We start from the raw sequence: 19,079 nt of genomic DNA, 5'->3' as shown, positions 1-19,079 counted from the left end.
TAGTCTAAGGACATTCCATCATTATTTTAAATGAAGAATTACGTACAGTTGACTACTCAGTCTGGGCATGAGTGATGTAGAAAATCTTTTGATTTGGAATTCCTTTTGCACAGCATGCTCAGTGTGCCTTTAAATGTGCCTCCCAAACATGCTGTTGTGATCAACTGTTAACCAACTAGATTGTTAGAAAAAATACAGGGGAAATGTGTGTGAGAGTAGAGTCCGCCAAGGTCAGCCACCATCCATCCATAAAGCAAATCTGTTCTGAAAGGCACCGGAAACCGTTACCTTTACGGTAAGCCTGACTGTATCCGAGTTACCCTGGGACGGATGTGCTGTCTGCACTTACACACAAAACCCCCTTTACACACATAACTGCCAAGCCCTTCGTTCTTCATGCCCGAGGAGCCAGCTTTCTAGTCCCATTGATAATTAGTAAGCATTCAAGGTCTTCCATGTCTATGATGTCACCCTAGATGCTTAGAAAGGCCGGGGAGTTTCTTAATTTCTTGCTGACACAGGGTTTGTAAGCAAACGGAGAGAGGAGGGCCCAAGAGCAAACGCAGGAATTCTCTCACCTCCTACGCATGGAAGTAGAAGGGAGGGCAGGGAGGGCTCACCTTCCACCGCGGGCCTCTGACCTGCACCAGGCTATTCAGTAGCACAGTGCTCTTTTGTGGATACAGGTGCGCTTTGCTGGATGACAAAGGAATGTGCGAATTATTTTCAACTGGAGAGAATTTCGGTTTGAATGCCTCCCAGAAAAAAAGGCTTTTATAGAAAAAAAAAGTTAGTTTTTTTTAAACTATAAAAATAAACTCCAAATTTTAACTGCCAGTTTATTTGGGAGGAAAAAAAAAACTGCATTGTAATGGAAAGGGGGAAGTTATATTCCTTAACTGACTTTATTTTTAAATTTTAATTTTTTTTTTTTGGTTTTTTTGTTTGTTTGTTTGTTTTGTTTTTTTGCCTTTCAGTTGTATTGCTCTCTTTTCGTGAGGTCATGCATGAGAATAACCAGTGCTATATGACTCAATTTCAACTATTTTCAGCAATGTCTTAAAAGTTGTATAGGCAGCACATGGGGCTGACACTGGCTAGAGTTTATCACGCAAGACAGCTGGTACTTGAAGTAGCAGCTTGTGGTTTAACACCTCACAGTTGAAGACGATGATGTCATCGATGATGAAGATGATGAGTCTCAGAAAATATGATGTAGAGGCATAGCCCACCACTGGGCTTTACCAGCTGGTGTGCAGAGAACTGTTAATTCACTGCTTCCAATGCAGGCATGAGATGGTATCATGTGTGATGACATCAGCATTACTTGTGTTCCATGGTACTTTATGCGTAGATGATGGGAGTATACATACCTGTGTGTGGACGCATACAAACGCAGGCACAGCATACGTGTGCTAAGCCTAAAGGGGGCTTCAGTGCTTCCTGTGATACAACACTTCTGCTGAAAAATTGGGCAGACACCAGGGAATTTTACAGCGCTGTCTTCCTGGAGGTCAGAGGCAGCTAGGGCCTCGGGCAGGCACTTGTCTAGCTCTGCCGCCGGCAGTAGTTAGAAACCCTCTTGAACTCTTTTGTCAGTGAACTCGCCTGACACCCTCCAAGCTCCCACAAAGCAACAGTCTTATTGCTAGCTAGGAGTAGGTACATCGGTTCCTGCCCAGAAGCTGGACTCAGAAACCAAGTGATGAGGTAACTGTAAGCACTCAGTGCCTGATGAACAGGACAGTGAACGTTGATGGAGTGTGAAGAAATGTTGGCTTTGATGGCTAACCTGATTCTTCTCTGCCATCATCAAGTCTTTCCTAACCACTTGCCCCCTGCAGACCTTTGATTCCGTTTCAAGGTGGTTGCATTTGCTTGTTTTCAATCTCACAGACGTCTTGGCTGCCTCCTTGCTCACTTTGGCCATACCATTTTATTGGGTTGGGGTTCCAGTGGTGACGTTCACACAGACCCTTCATAGGCTGAGAGCTCCATGTGAAGTTTCCTCCCGGTGTGACTCTAAGATGAAGAAGCTGCTGGCACTGTGCCCCAGTTGAGCCAGCCTAACAGTGGGTTTGCTCGGGTGTAGCTGCTGCTCTGTGTAGGTGAGCCTCGAGGCAGACTTCCCTGCATCCTAGTAAATTTACCATGTCTTCCCAGGGGTTCAGAAGGTCAAAAGACACTTACTCATTAAAAATGATCGTAAAGTATTGTATACCTTGCATGTTCCTGTTTGGTTTGGATGTCTTTATGTAGCCAACACTAATCAGAATGTGGTCGTGCTACTTGTGCAAGTTAAAACCACCAGCTAGATTTTTTTTTAATATTTTGGATTGTTTTGTTTTGGTTGGATTTGGTTTTTCGAGACAGGGTTTCTCTGTGTAGCATTCAGTGTCCTAGACTCACTTTGCAGACCAGGCTAGCCTCAAACTCATAGAGCTCCACCTGCCTCTGCCTCCCTGAGTGCTGGGATTAAAGGCATGCATTAGCATGCCTGCCTAGCTGATTCTTTTAATTAAAATAATTAAATCTATACTCTTGCTGGAAGGGCCTAACAAAAAATCTCCAGCCACATATTTTCCTTTAAACTCCTAGCTGTGCCATTTGAAACAGTTGTAGTAATAGGGGAAGATGAAATCCACAATGATGCTGAAATTGTTCACTGACTGCACAGTGACAGGGTCTAAATTTCCTCGGTCAATGCCAGAAGACTGGCAGTCCCAACCCGGAATTGGCTGGTGGCTTTTCAGACATTTATTAGACTGCCCTAATCCTCTTGTTTCTTTGATTCACACAAGAGCTGTAGAAGTGTACAGCCTGCTAGGAAGAGACAACCGTAGATAAGAAGCCACCCACCAGGCACACTCCTCACGAGGCCTAAAAGGACGGAGCTGCTGAAGGAGAAATGGTGAATAGTGGGCTTCTTAGTTAGAGAGATTGCTCAGGGGGTTTAACAGATACTCCCGTCTCAGGTTCGCGGAGTAGGCATGATGCTGTCACGGATTCTTCCTAATTCTCTTGATGGCTTTGCTTTGATGAGCCAGCTGAGACACAGAAGGGGTATACTCAAGGGAGACAGGTGTGAGTGGGCCTGAGTAAGTCCCTGTGTCCTGCCCGGTTTGAGGCTGTGTCCCAAATCCAAGCGTCTCTTAGCAGCCCCGTGTTTGAACAGGAAGTTAGTTTGGAGGATAGAGGGTAGAGCAGATTGAATTTCAAAAGGCCTGCTTCTTGGATGGGGCATTCTAGAACTGTTCTGATACAAGTCAAATGCTCACAAGTCAAATGCTCAGCCAACGGCACCGAAGAAATCAAGGTATATAGTAAATTGGAAGGAGCGGTGGTTTCTTTGAGTTGATGATTGTGGTTAAACTGTGAAATTGAGGAGTTACTTTGTCTCTCTACTAGCTAGAGGAATTGCTTAGTACGTGGGAGGCCCTGTACTCCTCAGCAAAGGGCCGGGTGTTGTAAATGTATAACTTTGTATTGGTTCCCTAAGCACCAGCACAGTTGTCCTAATTTTTCAAAAGGGTTCGGTGCTGACGCATTAGCAAAGAGGTTAAAATTCGACCAGATAGCAAGAGAATAAACATTTCCTCAGCAAATCTGCATTTCAGAAGTCCTAAAGTTTACACTGCCAGTTTTTATAGGTGACTGGGAAAGCCATAGCTTTCAGTTACCTATATTAATGGGGAGGCATCTGTGTGAACCAGGAGCTGTCCTTTTCTAAGGGCTTTCTGGGGAGGAGGGGTTAGTTATGTAAGAGAGTCTTGTTCAGCTGTGTCCTGAGAGAAGGATAGTGATTCCTTTTGTCCTAGAGATTAAAGAAGAGTAGTCTTTTATATATATCTAACCCATGTATGTTGTATTTGCCCATTTCTTTGCCCATTTTAAAAGCTTCATGAGCTCACTTTTTTTAGTTTATCCCCCATGTTTTTAATGGGATTTCTTGATTTGTTGTTGTTTAACTTCTTGGGTTCTTTATATATTCTGGATATTAGCCATCTGTCAGATACAGGGTGAAGATCCTTTCCCAATCTGTAGGCTGTCATTTTGTTGTGACAACAGTGTCCTTTAGCTTACAGAAGCTTTTCAGTTTTATGAGGTCCCATTTATTGTTTGTTGCTCGTAGAGCCTGTGCTGTTAGTGTTCTGTTCAGTTGTCTCCTGTGCCAATGAATTCAAGGCTCTTCCCCACTTTTTCTTCTAACAGGTTTAGTGTGTCTGGTTTTATATTAAGGTCTTGATCCACCTGGACTTCAGTTTTGTGCAGGGTGATAAGTATGGATCTATTTGCATTTTTCTACATGTAGATATCCAGTTAGACCAGCACCAATTGTTGAAGATGCTATACTTTTTCCATTGTATGGTTTTGGCATCTTTGTTAAAAACCAGGTGTCTATAAGTGTGTGGGTTTATTTCTGTTTCTTCTATTTGATTCCATTGATCCACCAGCCTGTTTCTGTGCCAGTACCATGCAGTTTTTACTACTGTTGCTCTATAGTACAGCTTGAGTTCAGGGCCGGAGATACCTCCAGAAGATCTTTTATTGTAGAAGATTGTTTTAGCGATTCTAGGTTTCTTGTTATTCCATATGAAGTTGAGAATTTTTCTTTCAAGGTCTGTAAAGAATTGTGTTGGTAATTTGATGGGAATTGCATTGAATCTGTAGATTGCATTTAGTAAGATGGCCATTTTTACTATGTTAATCCTACCAAGCCATGAGCATGGGAGATCTTTCCATCTTCTGATATCTTTGTCTATTTCTTTCTTCAGAGACTGAAAGTTTTTTTCATACAAGTCTTTGACTTGCTTGGTTAGAGTCACACCAAGGTACTTTATGTCAATATGTCAATTGTGGCTATTGTGAAGGGTGTTGTTTCCCTAATTTCTTTCTCAGCCCATTTGTCTTTTATATACAGGAGGGCTACTGATTTTTTTTTTTTTTTTTTTTTTTAGTTAATTTTGTATCCAGCCACTTTGCTGAAGGTGTTTGTCAACTATAGGAGTTCCCTAGTAGAATTTTTGGGGTCATTCATGTATACTGTATGTATACATGTATATCATCATGTTCCTTTAGAATGCAGGACCATATATGTACCTCTTAGGAAGGATAATGCTTTTGTCCATATTTTTACAATTAGTTGGATAGATATTTAAGATATATCAGAAATATTGAAATATGTGTATTAAAACTCTAGCTTCCTCCCTACCCATCCACCCTGCCCCCCCCCAAAAAAAACTACAATTTTTTTTCAAATCCAGTTTTTCAGGCTAGATGCTACATCACAAAACTAAGATACTTCTTAACTTCTTTAAAGAATTAAAACAGGTGACTGGTGGACTAGCAGCTCCCACTCTGGGCTTTTTATTTACTAAATGGCATCATGGTGTCCATGTGGCCTTATTCATGGTTTTGCACTCAATTAATGAAACAATAGATTGCACACAGCCTCGGCCACTTTAATTTAGTTTGAATATTTCAGATGATTTAACCTTGCATTAGAAAAATTGTGTTGCTTAACAATTGGAGATTTTGAGGTTGGAGATAATACAGTGCAGTTGCTGGTGGCATTATTATTCATGGATATGGTTTTCAAGGACTTGATTGTTTTTAAATTCTAAGGTTAAAGTTCTTGTGGCTTGAAATATTTGGGGTTAGTTGAAATGAAGCTCTAATCAAAGCAGAGGCCTTTCTGAGGACATGCCGGTTTTCTGCTTTGTTTTGAGGTGAATGTGTGCTAAAAAGGCCCCTAATACCAGGGCACACTTTCACCCCTTTTATTCTGTGCTTTTTGAACGTTGTTCTTGCTTTCTATACAGTTACAAAGAACAGGTGGGTGGAAAGAAGGGTTCTGGGAGTGTTGTGCCCTTCCAGTCATGTCTAGGTTCATGTCTGGGACCCAGTGGAAATGAAAACTCTTCAATGTCTTCTTCCATAAAAGTTATCACATCAAACTTTGGAAATTTTCATTTCTGCCTTCACATATGTGGAGTGGGTCAATTGGTGAAGTGGCGTGTGTCTCTGGCTGTCTGTGTCTGTCTTTTTTTAGTCCTGGTCACAAAGCATGTCTTCCTGAAATTAAAGTACTTTGGTATTCTTATTCAAGTTTTATGTACCCCTGGGTACAGATTGCTATTAAACCTAGAGCTTTTAAAAATTATTTTCATTTTATTAATTTTACCTCCTGACTAGAGTTTCCTCTCTCTCCCCTCCTCCCAGTCCCTCCCACCACTACCACCACCCTCAACCAGCCATGGCATATCAAGTTACAGTAAAACTAGGCACACCCTCTTGTATTAAGGCTGGATGAGGCAGCCCAGTAGGGGGAAGGGGTCCCAGAGGCAGGCAACAGAGTTAGAGACAGCCCCTGCTTCTGCTGTTAGGAGTCCCACATGAAGACCAAGCTACACAACTGTTATATATGTGCAGAGGGCCTAGGTCAGTCCCATTCAGGCTCCCTGGTTAGTGGCTCAGGTTGGTTGATTTTGTGAGTTTTCTTGTGGTGTCCTTGACCCCTCTGGATCCTTTAAAAAGAAAAAAAAAAAAGCATTTTATATTTTAAAGTCAAGTCCTCCAAAGCCTTATCAAAATCGCATGAAGACCAACGTCACCCATGTCATGTGACTACAACTGAGACAATTCCTTTCCCTTAGAGTTTTGAGACTTTTCATCTGGGATGACCACTGGAATCCTGCTTATTGTCTCTTGGTGGAGAAAGTTTCTGTTGAGCAGCTATTTAAAACTTCCTACCCAGGGCATGGAGGCATGGGGACATCCTTCTTATCCCTGGTGAATGGTTTATTATCCCAGTGAAAGCAAGAGTTGCAATGGATGAGAGATGCTGAGGTGACATGGGGTGGCCCTTGCCCTTAATGGCCTTTGACTCTCAGAGAGCTTCTGGTGCAACACAGGGACACTGAGAAAAACTAGATGACACATTGACCCAGTAGATAGCCACCAGGGAATGTGATGCCACAGAGGTCATGTGGATGTCTTTCTGACTCTCCAGAACCCAGAACGGGGTGTGACTGATGGACAAGTGTTGTGTAACAGTTTCCTCTGAGACTAAAACATTCCATCACGCAGAGAAGCTCCTGAAGCTGGAAGGTAAACAACTCAAAATAGCTTCAGGAAGTCCCTGAAACTGACCAGATTCACTAGGCCCCTTCCTCCATGAGTAAGCAATGAAGACTGCTGAGACGCACTCTCAGATGAGCCATAAACTGCAAAGACTCAGACCAGACCAGCTGCCTGGAAGTGCTTTAGAAAAGACTCTTCAGCCTGTTTAACTGTCTGTAGACTATGCAGTGTGCTCCTGGCTTCCAGCTTCTATGAGCTGTCACCTGTGTTGGGGTGGGCTTTGGCAATGTAGCTCTCTTTGAGTCGTTTCTGCTCCAGTAAAACTCACTGGTTCACCAAGGTAGCTTTGCTTTGGCATCTATGCTTTGGTCTGCCTTGGGTTCTCTATCAGGGGTGAGTAGATACATGTGTGGGTGTCTTCAGGAAGTTTTGTCACACAACAACAAGGCAGGTTGTAAAAAGGGTACATACAAAGAAATCATTTCATCCTGCGGATGAGAGAACATGGCTGCTTAATCTACAAAAATACCTGAGTGACAGGGGTGAGTGACAGTAAGGTTGGAGTCAGGTACTAAAGGATTGCATTGAATACATGTGCCTGGATTTTTACATCAATGATAGAGAGTCCAGAGTCACACCTTTGCCACTTGCCATTGAGGAATGAAGGGTTAAGATGCCAGGAGGAGCCCAGGCAGCAGTATCCATGCAGTTCTACACCTGTTATCTGTATCCTGGTGGTAGAGCAGAAAAATCCTGGATGCTTCTAAGTGTTCATCTCTATTTCAGTGCCTTTGTTTTGTTAAATTATTTTAGATGCCGTGGAGGAAGGAGTTGGTCATGTTGATCTGACTCATGCAACCATAATATTTATTTATACCTTTTAAAACCTCTGTTTCTGACAGATAAGACTTTGTCTGCTAGAACAAATAGGTAGGACTCCCCAGAAGGACTGTCCCAAGAACAATAAGATCGCTCAATGACCTTGGTAGTATAGATGGTGGAAAAAAAACACTTATTAGGTGAACTCAGAAACTGTTCTTTCATGGTAGGCACCGTCCCAGGTTCTGGGATCACAGCAGGGAGCAAAACCAATCAAGCCCACCCTCACGCCACCTCATTCTGCCAGCAGGGATACAGGTGAACAGCAACAAGTATAAAGTTCAGCGTAGGAGAAGATGATGAGGGTCACAGAACAGGAACCAGGGCAGGGATTACGTGAGGCAGCCTTGGATGATGCAGAGCACATCAAGTTGACAGCTGGGAGGAGATGCTTCAGAGGGACAAAGGACTCAAATGCCAAGTGCTCTTAACCAATAAAGGGCATGGAAAGGAGGTGCACATGGCAGTACATGAGGGTGCTAGCATCATTCATGTCACTGTGATAAAATACTCTGACAGAAAGCAGCTTAGGGGAAGAGGGTTTCACTTCACCCATAATTCCAGTTTACAGTCCATCACCATGGGGAAGTCATGGCAGCAGGGCTGTAAGACAGCTAGAGCACATCAGCAGACAAGAGCAGAGAGAAATGAATGCACACCTGCTTAGCACTCAGCTCACTCGGTCTAGCCTTAGATAATCCAAGACCCAAACAGTGGTCTGTGTCTTCCATTTGTCAGTCAAGACAAATCTGCATAGATGTGTCCATGGGCCAACTTAATCTAGAGCGCTCTTCACTGAGACTCTTAACAAATCTAGATTATGTCAAGCCAACAATTAAAGGCAACCTTTATAGATGGTGTATGGAGCCCATCATGAAGTAGCATCATCATGCACAGATACTAGAACATATGAAGAGGGAAGGCCAGATAGAAAGCTCTCGTGAGGCAGAGATGGACCAGTGGCCACTGCACTAAGGCAACAGGAGCTGGGAGCCAACTGGGGAGGTGATTGTAAGCTCATAACCTCTCCAAGGATGGAAGGTCTTGGTCCCTGACTTACACAGCTATCTCCAACCCTCCCGTTATTCTCCAGAGCACCAGGGGTGATCATTCGTGCTCTGAGGAGGTCACCTCACCTCAGTATTTAGCCTGCTGTTTTCATTTTGCAACGCCTGGAAAATGGGAAGCTTTTATGCTCCTCCGGGGAGTGTTATTTCGAGATGTTTTCTGCTGCCTGTGTCATGCCAGGGTGTGGGTGGATGTATTTTTGCAGCTTTGCACCAGAGAGTCAGCTTCTGATTTGCAGACTGCATTTTTTATGGGGCATATTGTCCATTGATGAATAATGTGTGGGCTACAAAGCAGATATAGGGCTTCTAAAATAGCTCATTTATCCTGCAAGCTTCACCCCTGGGGCAAGGCAGGCTCTTGAGAAGCATTTTCTGGGAGCAAGGTTTGGAATGTTTTCTTCAGGTCCTGGGTCATCAGTTCATCCTCTGGCCTGTCACGCATTTCTTTGGTCAGCTGAGGACTTGAGGGTGGGCACACAGACACAGTCTGAACCCGTTGGAGAAGGCATAGGGTTGGAATGGCTGCTGAGGAAACAGATGCTCCTTGAAGCTACTGAAAATATTCCTGATAATGTGGATTTACACAAAGGGAGAAAATAGACAGCATGATTTCTACAGAAGTCCTGTGGGTATCATAAAGTAACCAGAGCTAGCTGATCCTCATTTCTGTGGCGGAAGAACCAGGCCTGGGTAGAAGTTCTGTGTGGGAGGAGAAGAGGTGTCTTGAGGGAGAGCAGGAGGTTCCCACTAGGTATAATGGGGCTTAGGAACATTCCTCCGTGTGGTCCTAGGCAGGATGGGGCGGGGGAGGTAGGGCGATACACAGTTCCCTCTCTAGCCCCAGCCTGAGTCTGTAGGCCAAGGATCTCCTGTCACAGAAACCTCACTAGGTGTTGTTTTCCCTTTGCACAGAGTTCCTGTTTTGCTTGTGTGTTGCAATCTGCAGTCCATGGCCAGGTGACATCTGTTGGAATGCTGATGTGCATTGCCAAGCAAAACAGATGCAAGATGATTTTCCAAAGTGGGGAAGAAAGGAGAGAGTGGGACGTAGGGCATATTGGGGGCAGACAGCAATAATGACAGCAGTTATAGACTGGAGGTATAACATTTCATACTGTGTTGCTTCAAAATCCTCAGGAAAACTCTAAATTCATGCCAGTGTTTCCAAGTGTATGGAGTAGCTATGTCATTTCCTACCCTGCATTCAAAATGGTGTTTAAATGGTTCAGCACAGCAGAAGTGATTATATAGTAACATTTTTATTCAGATCTGTGCTTTTGTTATTTTTGAGACAGGGTCGTATAAAACCTAGACTGGCCTGGAATTTGATCCATAACCTTGAACCGCCTGCCTTCCCCACTCTGCCTTCATGTACTGAGGTTACAGGAATAGTCGGTCATGCCTTGCTACATATTTTTATGTTAATTTATTGATATGTTCACCAGTTTGCAGATTTAACTCCCAGTGGGCCAGGATCTGCTCCAAGCAATGCAGACTGGATTCACAGAATTTTATTGATGATGATTATCCAAGAAGATGAATATACTTGTGTCTGGAAGTGGTTGTGCTGGCCATGAAGGAGTAAAGGGGCACAGTGGTTACTTTTCCTGTTGCTTTGACGATACTGGACAAGAAGGAACTGAAGGAAAGGGTTAAGTTTCCTACAGATTAAGAAGATACAGGCCAGCATGGCAGATAGGAGAGGCTGCTCTTCACAGTTCATTCATAGGCAGGAACCAGAGAGTGAACAGGAAGTGAGGCCCGGTTTTAAAGCCCCTGCTGCCCCCGCCTCCCTCTAGCAAGGCTCTAAGAGAGACTTTTCCATAGTCCACTTCAGTAGAGAGTTATCACCTGAGTTGTACACAGGCGATTCTGGTGCGTAGTCAGGGCTGAGAACAGCTAGGTAAGCTGAGGCAGCTGACAACCTAGACCAATATGGAGGTGACAGCATACCATCTGTTCTTTCCTGGCCTTCATCACTCACAAGTCCGCATGTATGTGCTACTACCTCCTGCTGGGCATGGGGATGTGCTCCACCAAATAAACTCAGGGTACAGCTGGGCGACACCTGTGCTTCAAGGGAACAGGGTGTCCCGCTGAATATTTTCAAAGTCTGCATAAGAGAACTTATCTCCGGGAATAGCTCAGAAGCCAAAGGAATAGTTTTTCTTATCAGTTTCCAAGTGTAAGAAGTAAGTGAAAGCAGGATTCTAACTCTAGCCAGGGCCAGGCAGGTCTGTCCTGTTAGAGCTTGTGCTCAAATGCCTTTTCTCCCAGTAGCCACATTATCTTTCCTGCTGTAAATATTAGCTGAGTGCATTTTTGAGCCTTTTGAAACTCCACTTCTTAAAAGAGGAAGCCAGTTGTCAGATTTTTGTGTTTTCTGACAGACTTGGAAGGTGATTTCTTCTTTGTTATTGGAAGCAGAATATAAAAAGGGGAATAGATAGTAAAGGGCATGTGGGTTGCTTTTTTGGACAAGATAGTGTGGTCCCCTGTTCAAGGGTAGAAATGCAGGTAGCACCAGAATTTGGGTCTCAGGAGACCTGATGCCCAAAGCACCCTCTTCCTGATGTTTGGGGTTTAACTGTGGCCAAATGTAAGCCATCTATGGACTTGATTGAGTGAACCCTGCAGAGACAGTTGGCTTGCAGATTGCCCGATGGCTCAAGTGCTGTCTCTAGTGCCATCCTAAATTGACAGTCCCATGAATGTCCCAGGTTTGTTACTCATGGTGACCTTTGTGACATATAATCTATATGATCTGTTCATTCTCATTGTCACCAAAGCTGGGACTAGGGAGATGGCTCAATTGTTAAGTGCCTGGCTTGCAAAAAATGAGGATCTAATTCAATTCCTAAGACCCATACAGAAAAGCTGGACGTAAGGAGACCAGCAGATCCTTTTGGTCCCTGGCCAATGAGCCTAACTACTCGGAAAACCCCAGGCCAGCAAGTGATGCTCCTAAAGAACACCTGAGATTGAACTCTGCCCTGGGCACGCATATATTCCAGTGCACGGAGGGAGAGAGAAAGAGAGAAGAGGCGGGAGAGAGGGAGGGAATGAGGGAGAAAGGGAGGGAGGGAGAAAAGGAAGGAGGGAGGAAGGGGAGCTGGTAAGGCTGATAAGACAGGCACACACTTGCTGCTATTTTAATGTCCCCAGAGCCCCGTGATCTCGGAGATGTTGGGAGTGCATCCTCAGTTCACTGCTGAGCCTGGGATGCTTTTGCAGCCCTCAGAGCAGAGGCCTTGTGTGATTCGCTGCTTCTCACATGCTGAGGATGTAGAAGGCAGTTAGCTAGCGAAGCTTAAGCTTGTAATGTTGTTCATAAAGTAAGAACACACAGGCCAGGAGGAGAGCTGCAACAGTTTTGAAAAAAGTGCATGCTGCCACGTTCTGCCGTCTTTCATATCTCTTTTCTAGCTCACTCTTTGTCTTCATTGAGCATCTGTGGAATCAGATCTGTTTAGAAGGTTGGATCCACAAATTTAGTAGGATTATTTGACTGAATTTAACACAAGCTGTGGTGACTGGCCCTTATTAATGCTTAATAATCATAAATAAATACTAGCTGTTTTTGTTATTGCTCCTTTTGAAAGAGAAGATAAGAACATCTCACAGATGAGTAAGGATTGGATTTGCTATAAATCTCTTTGCTGAGATCAGATCTTAATTCATATTTTTGTTGCATGGTAGGGAATGTCACCCTTTCGGGTTAACAAATTTTCTACCATACTATAAGGGAAGGAGTCCTGGGGAGGGGAACCAATAAAAAGTTTTGTTTTGTATTATTCTGTTTAATTTTATGTCTCACTTGATGACCAGCATCAACAGTTTTTATCTTTATGACTTGAGGTTACAGGACTTTTGAGAGGCCTAGATTTATTCACTTTTATAAACACCACAGTAAAATCACTCTTCGGTAATGGCTGCCTTTTCTCTGGCTATATTTCTTAAAAACTGTTCTCTCTAGTCTTCATTAAACCCAAATTTAAGTCACTTTTTAGAATCGTGCTAGAAAAAAAAATTAGTTTTAAAAATGATTTTATTTGTTATTTTGAGACAGGGTCTCATGTAGCCCAGGTTGATCTTGGAGCCCTGGTCTTCCTGCCCCCAACTGAGTGCTGGAATTATACGCATGCCCAGTGTCTGCAGGGATGGGGGTCAAACCCACGGCTTCATCCTCAACCCTAAGCTACCTCAGACAACTCATACTAAGTAGCCTTTTCCAAGAAGGCTGAGGTCAGTGTTAATGGTGGCGATCATAATCTAAAGCAAACAGGGTTAGGGGTTGCAACCAATTTTATTGCTAGTGTTCCCACCTCCCACACCAGCTGTGCATTTGCCCGTTGGTAAGCAGCAGCATGAGAGTGTAAGCGAGCGAGGAGCCTCCCAGGTCAGGGTTATCAGCTTTGTCTGTTGGTCGCGATTATATTAGAATGCCTTTCTCTCCGGTCTGTGTGATCTGCCGCCTTAAACGCTGGCTCTGCTTCTCTTCAATCTTGGAGTTTCAGGAGTCTATTAATAAAGCATGCAGAGAGAATTAGTTGCTAATTTTGGATGTGCTTGAAATGAGATTGTCAGCAAATTTTTACCTTCAGACCCAGGACTGCAGCTTGCTGTGTATTGGACATCATCCTTGAAAATAAAATAAACGCAGCCTCTGAACAACTAGGAAAAAAAAAAGTCTCACACTTTTAATAGCTTAGACTTCCTTTACACTTGTCGGTCTTACGTAAAAGCATTGATTTTTTTTTTTCCAGATCTGTTTGTGCTAAGATTTGATGGTATTAATTCTATTAAACAGAGACGACGAGCCTATACTGGTTACGAATTCTTTCACTAAAGAGTAGAAACCTAAGTAAACGTTTGTTTCTAAACCCTCATGAGGGAGAGTAACTGCATTGTTGCTGCCAGAAGGAAATTAAAATTTAGTTCAGCCCCCACCTTTCCCAACAACAAGGAAGAAAGAATAGCCTTGAGTCCAGGACAGCTGGTGACTCAGCTACTGTGGCTACCTGTGCACAGGAGGCAGTCCAGCTAAGTGACACTTTGGAATTCCTTTGATATCCTGGGCTCTGGGCAGTCTACTGAGATACAAGTATTAAGACAGAAGGGCCTAGCTGTGGGGAGTGTGGTTGTTGCCAGGAGCAAAGAGACCCTGAAGAGTGAAATAGCTGTATATGTGTTTTCGTCTACGTGCCCAAGATGGCAGCCGATCCTCTGGAGTTACACGCAGCTGTGGGCTGCCCACTGTGGGCTGCCCGCTGTGGGTGCTGGGAACTGAATTCAGGTTCCTTGGTAGAGCCACAAGTGATCTTAACTGCTAAGCCATACCTCTCCAGACTCCTGGGTTTTAAGTGGTCTCTTTCTCTGCTGGTTTTTGTTACAAAGAGTTGGAGACAACCTTTTGCTTCCCTTGAATACTGCAGCTGTGTCCTGTGATATCTGTAAGGAGCTGTAAGAACTCCTCAGCAGTCTCCGGGATTAAATCAAACTCCTTTTGTTTGTTTTCCGTCCTACATTCCTTGAATGCCAATATCTGTGTGTGTCCTGGGTGGCTGTGGAACAGGTATGGCAGCTCCGTAACAAGTTGAGCAGATGTACTTAGATGTCTATTCTAAAAGTCCTAGCTGTACCGTTTTCTTTCCTTTGGGCCAAACTGGTAGGGCCTTCCTGGCTTTCCTCGTATGTCCTTGGTACAACCAGAAGACCATAGCTGCCTATTACATCTGTGGTAGCTTCTGAAATTCAGGCTAGGGAGGTAGCTCAGTTGATAAAGCACTTGCCCTCATACCCATGAAGCCCTGGTTCCTAGGCAGATGTAGTAAGGCATGTCTATAATCCTGTTGTTTGAGAGGTGGGAGTGGAGAATGAAAAGTTCAAAGTCACTGTTGGCTGCATTATAAGATTTCTCGGAAGGAGGGGAAGGCGGTAAAGAAGAACAAAAACGTCACCCTTTCCTGTCCTTCTGTCAGGAAGCAGGGTCTGTTTCCCTCCGCCTTGAATCCTGCAGTCCTGAGCTGATTCTGTCTGTTGGCTTAGCCTGTCCCTTCTGCGTCTCACCTTTGCAGCTGCTCACCGCCGTGGAGGCAAGCTTAGGTTAACTGTTCAGAGAGCACTTCGAGATGCCTGAGTAACGGCCCTGCAGTTAGGAGTGCTTGCTGCTCTTCCGAAGGAGCTGAATCCAGTTCCCAGCAACTATGTCAGGCACCTCACAACTGCTTGTAACTCCAGCTGCAGGCAGTCGGACACTACCTTCCGGCCTCTGTGGGCATCCATGTGCACATAAATAAAAGATAAAAATTTTTAAATAGAGAAATCCCAACCTTCTAGCCACCCCCACCCATGGGACAGATCACTGGAGGGTGCCACCTTGGATCTAAGTGGTCAGGGCTGAGCCCATACTGTCTGACAGTAGGTGAGAGATTACAGGAGGCTGCCACAGTTCTGACCTCTGCTTTTAGCTCGGTTCCGTAATGATAGGTAATCATGCGACCGTGTCCTCGGCATTCTTCTGTCTTTCTCAACAAAGCCTGCTGTAGGTGAGCGCCGAGTGTGGGATGGGACATGCTTGCGCAGCTGTTTTCCCGGAAGCTGGAGGAGGGGAGCCACGCACAGGATGGGCAGACAGCATAGCTCAGGGATACACTTGGCTGAGACAGCTGAGAAACAGCTGCAGCGGCCCGAGTAAGCTGAGAGAGTGGGTGTTTTGTTATCAGCTAAAGGAAGACGGATCCTGTAGTCTTCGTCTGCCATATTCTTAGGTGCTGTAGAAAGAGAAGTGTTCTAAGCCTCAGTCTGTGCTGAGACCCAGAGCTCTGTTGATGTGACATCATAGGAGAATGGGGAAGGACTTCTCAGCCAAAAAAAAAAAAAAAAAAAAAAAATGGCTTAGTGGAGGGTGACAGTGTTCATTTTCAATCTTAGGTGCCTTTGTATTATGCTTGGCAACATAGGTGTGTGTGTGTGTGTGTGTGTGTGTTTGCTTACATCCAGATGTGCTTGTATGCACATTTATATAGAAGCGAAACAAGCTCAGATATGGTTCCTTGCATGAGACAGAGACTTCGGTTTGCCTCGACAGGCTGACTGGCTGGTCAGCAGTCCCCAAGGATCTGCCTGTCTCTGCTCCTTACACCCAGCATATGTCACCATGCCCAGCTTTTTGCCATGGGTTCTGTGGCTGGACCGTGGGTCTTCATGCTCGCACGGTGGCATGCTCTTTCCTGACAGAGCCCTCTCCACAGCCTGGCAGCACAGAAGACGCTACAGTTAGATTTGTGAATGGGATCCTTAATTAAACTTACTAGGAAGTCCAGACATGTCACAGCATCAAGGTCATGCCATACCCACAAGTCAGTGCAATGGATTGTTCCTTCCCGATGTCGTCTGATAAGCCACCTGTACGTAAGTCATCCTCCCCCGCCAAGAAAAAGAACAAACACAGAATTTCATTTTTGAGCAATTTGGAAAGATACAAAGGTCAGAAGACATGTCCCAAGAGAGGGAATGTGCAATCCTCAGGCAGCTGGACACACTCAGAAGTGGCATCTGAGGCAGCCTTCCTAGTGCCACCTTCATTTTGGGGCACTCCCTTCACCCAGCTTTCCCACCAGAGCAGCCCCAACAGCCTCGGGCTATCTCTGTTACCTGCCTGAGACTTCTCATCAATGACGTCCTATCTGAGATGGCGGGAATGGTGAGGGTGGGGAAACTCCCAGGCGAGCTGCCCAACAGAGTTGCCTGCAGGCACGGAAGTCAACGGTGGCCCGGTGGCATTTCTTAACTGGCTCTGTCTGACCATCACCTTCAGTGTGTTGGAATTAATGCCAGCAGGAAGGACTGGCATTAGTTTAGGTCTTTGACCACTGTTAGCACTTCCAACAGTTATTTCATGTTTATCTGTTCGATGTTTGTTTATTACATGTGTGTTCATACCCATGCCATGATGTGTGTTGGAGGTCAGAGACTAACTTTGTGAGGCTTTACACGCTGAGGTAAAGGTCTCACCAGGCCTGGAAACTTCTGAATAGTAATACTTAATATGACAGGTTTTTCTTCAAGTCAATAACAAGAAAAAAATTAACACTTCAGAATTTACATTTCGTGTGCAGTTTTACAAACAGCCTGTTAAGGTATAGTAAAGAAAATCCTAGATTTGAGGGCCAGTTTCTGCTACCAACCTGACCCCAAGTGTTGCTGACACTTAACTTTTCTGAATCCACTTCATATTTGTAAAGTGACAATACTTGCTAGAGTTTCTGTTAAAGAACAGATGAGGTAGATTTAAAACCTATGGAGAATGCTAAATGTTCTACAGATGTGGTTGATTATAGAATTAGTGAAACACTGGCTGGAGAAAGTGAAATTGCTAGACAGACCGGGGAATTTACGCCTAAAGACGACAGGATGTCAGGAACAGCCTTCAGTTTGAGCACTTTGTGGCTATGGTCAGCTAATTGTCAGGAAAGGTTGCTAATGTGATGGAGGGCGGGACCCAAGCTCTTCAGTTTAGTAGCATAGTTGAGTGGGGACTTTTCCTCCCTGGGAAGTATCTCAGTGCTAGGCTCTCAGCTGCCGGTGCTACTCTTGGCTTTGTGTAGCCAGGAGAAAAGGGAAACTGATGGCAGGTGTGTTAATGAGCAGAGGAGAGGGCACCTGGGATGCAGAGGAAAGGCGCCTAGGATGTGAAAGGAAGCTCTGTCAGCCATGAGGTCTCTGCACAGTTGGCCAGAGAAGCTTTAAGAAAAGAGATGGGGATAGTATCCTGGTGAAAACAGAAGCAATGAATAAAACAGAGAAGGGTCACACCAGCGTGATCCCTGGGGCGCCAAGGAAGGTCTGCTCTACTTGAACGGCAGGCCTGTTCTGGAGTGGAGTGGTGCTCAAGCCAGGCAGGCATCCTGCTTATGTGGCAGCTCTTCACCTGTCCTGTGACAGTCTGTCTTTCCCAGATCACTGTAGGATGTTCAAGGCCATTGGCTCAAGGCCAAACTTCTCGTTTTCTCCCGTCGTCTCCGTGGCTCAAACGGGACCATGAAGCCTATAGTTTGTAATTTCAACCCTGGGGCTGTGGCCAAGGCACTTCAGACAATGCAGTTTTTAACTGTTATAAAGATCCATATTGTTTAATTTCAAGGAAAACAGCCATAATATGACTTCCATTCAGTGTGTTATATCTTAGGAGTCTGTATGTGTTTATGTTTTGTTTTGTTTTGTTTTTGTTTACTTTGAAATCCTTTGGCTTATTCTTACTAGATTATGTTCATCACCTTCTAGTTTGTTGTAGTCTCTTAACTGGATGGATTAGGTTGCGGTTAAAAATCAGCAGCTTTTAAATACACACTCCAGATGATTTCCATTATGTCCATTACATGATTCACTGGCAGAAACTTCCATCAAACAATACTGGACAGGGCTGGAGAGATGGCTCAGAGGTTAAGAACACTGGCTGTTCTACCGAAGGTCCTGAGTTCAATTTCCAGCAACCACATGGTGGCTCACAACCATCTATACTGAGATCTGGTGGCCCATCCTGGTACACAGGCACACATGCAGGCAGAACACTGTATACATAATAAATAAATAATTAAAAAAAAAAGATACTGAACAATGCCTCAGTAAAAACTGGCAATCTCGGAAATATTTTCTTCCTAGCTCAGCTATTTTCACCTTCAGTGTAGTGAGGGATATAAAAGAATGCTTCTCTTCTGGTGACGTGTGTGCGCACCTGTGTGTGTCTGTGTCCACGTGAGTGCACACGGGGTGTCCTCCGGTGTCTTCTCCACCATTTCTCTCTCTTTTCAAGACAGGTCTTTCACTGATCCTGGAGCTCACTGACCTCCTGAACTGCTCCTGTGGCCCTCTTGTTTCTGTCTCCCATCACTGCTGTTACGCCAGGCAGTTGCATGTGGCCTTTTGCATGGGTGCCCATGCTTGACAGAGCCATCCTCGGCCCCACGTTTCTGATAAGGAGTGTCCATAATTTCATAGGAAGGGTCCATAGTTTCACTTAGTTCTCTGATAAGAGTTTGAATCTCA

General features: G+C 44.6%; 1 protein-coding gene and 1 long non-coding RNA gene across 11 annotated transcripts in view; one reads left to right on the top strand and one right to left on the bottom strand.

The window, feature by feature from the left end:
- Window positions 1-19,079, top strand: part of Nedd4l (NEDD4 like E3 ubiquitin protein ligase) — a 317,780-nt gene that overhangs the window by 192,325 nt on the left and 106,376 nt on the right. The window lies entirely within an intron of this gene.
- LOC132652285 (uncharacterized) lies at window positions 13,327-15,575 on the bottom strand. The gene is made up of 3 exons (XR_009589767.1): window positions 15,491-15,575; window positions 13,631-13,673; window positions 13,327-13,553 (listed from the first exon to the last, which is right to left on the bottom strand). It is a non-coding gene; the product is annotated as an uncharacterized LOC132652285 (long non-coding RNA).

This window comes from Meriones unguiculatus, chromosome 2, assembly GCF_030254825.1.
Source record: "Meriones unguiculatus strain TT.TT164.6M chromosome 2, Bangor_MerUng_6.1, whole genome shotgun sequence".
Classification (NCBI taxonomy): domain Eukaryota; kingdom Metazoa; phylum Chordata; class Mammalia; order Rodentia; family Muridae; genus Meriones; species Meriones unguiculatus.
Note: the sequence above shows the minus strand (reverse complement) of the source record. Positions and strands in the feature narration are given on the sequence as shown.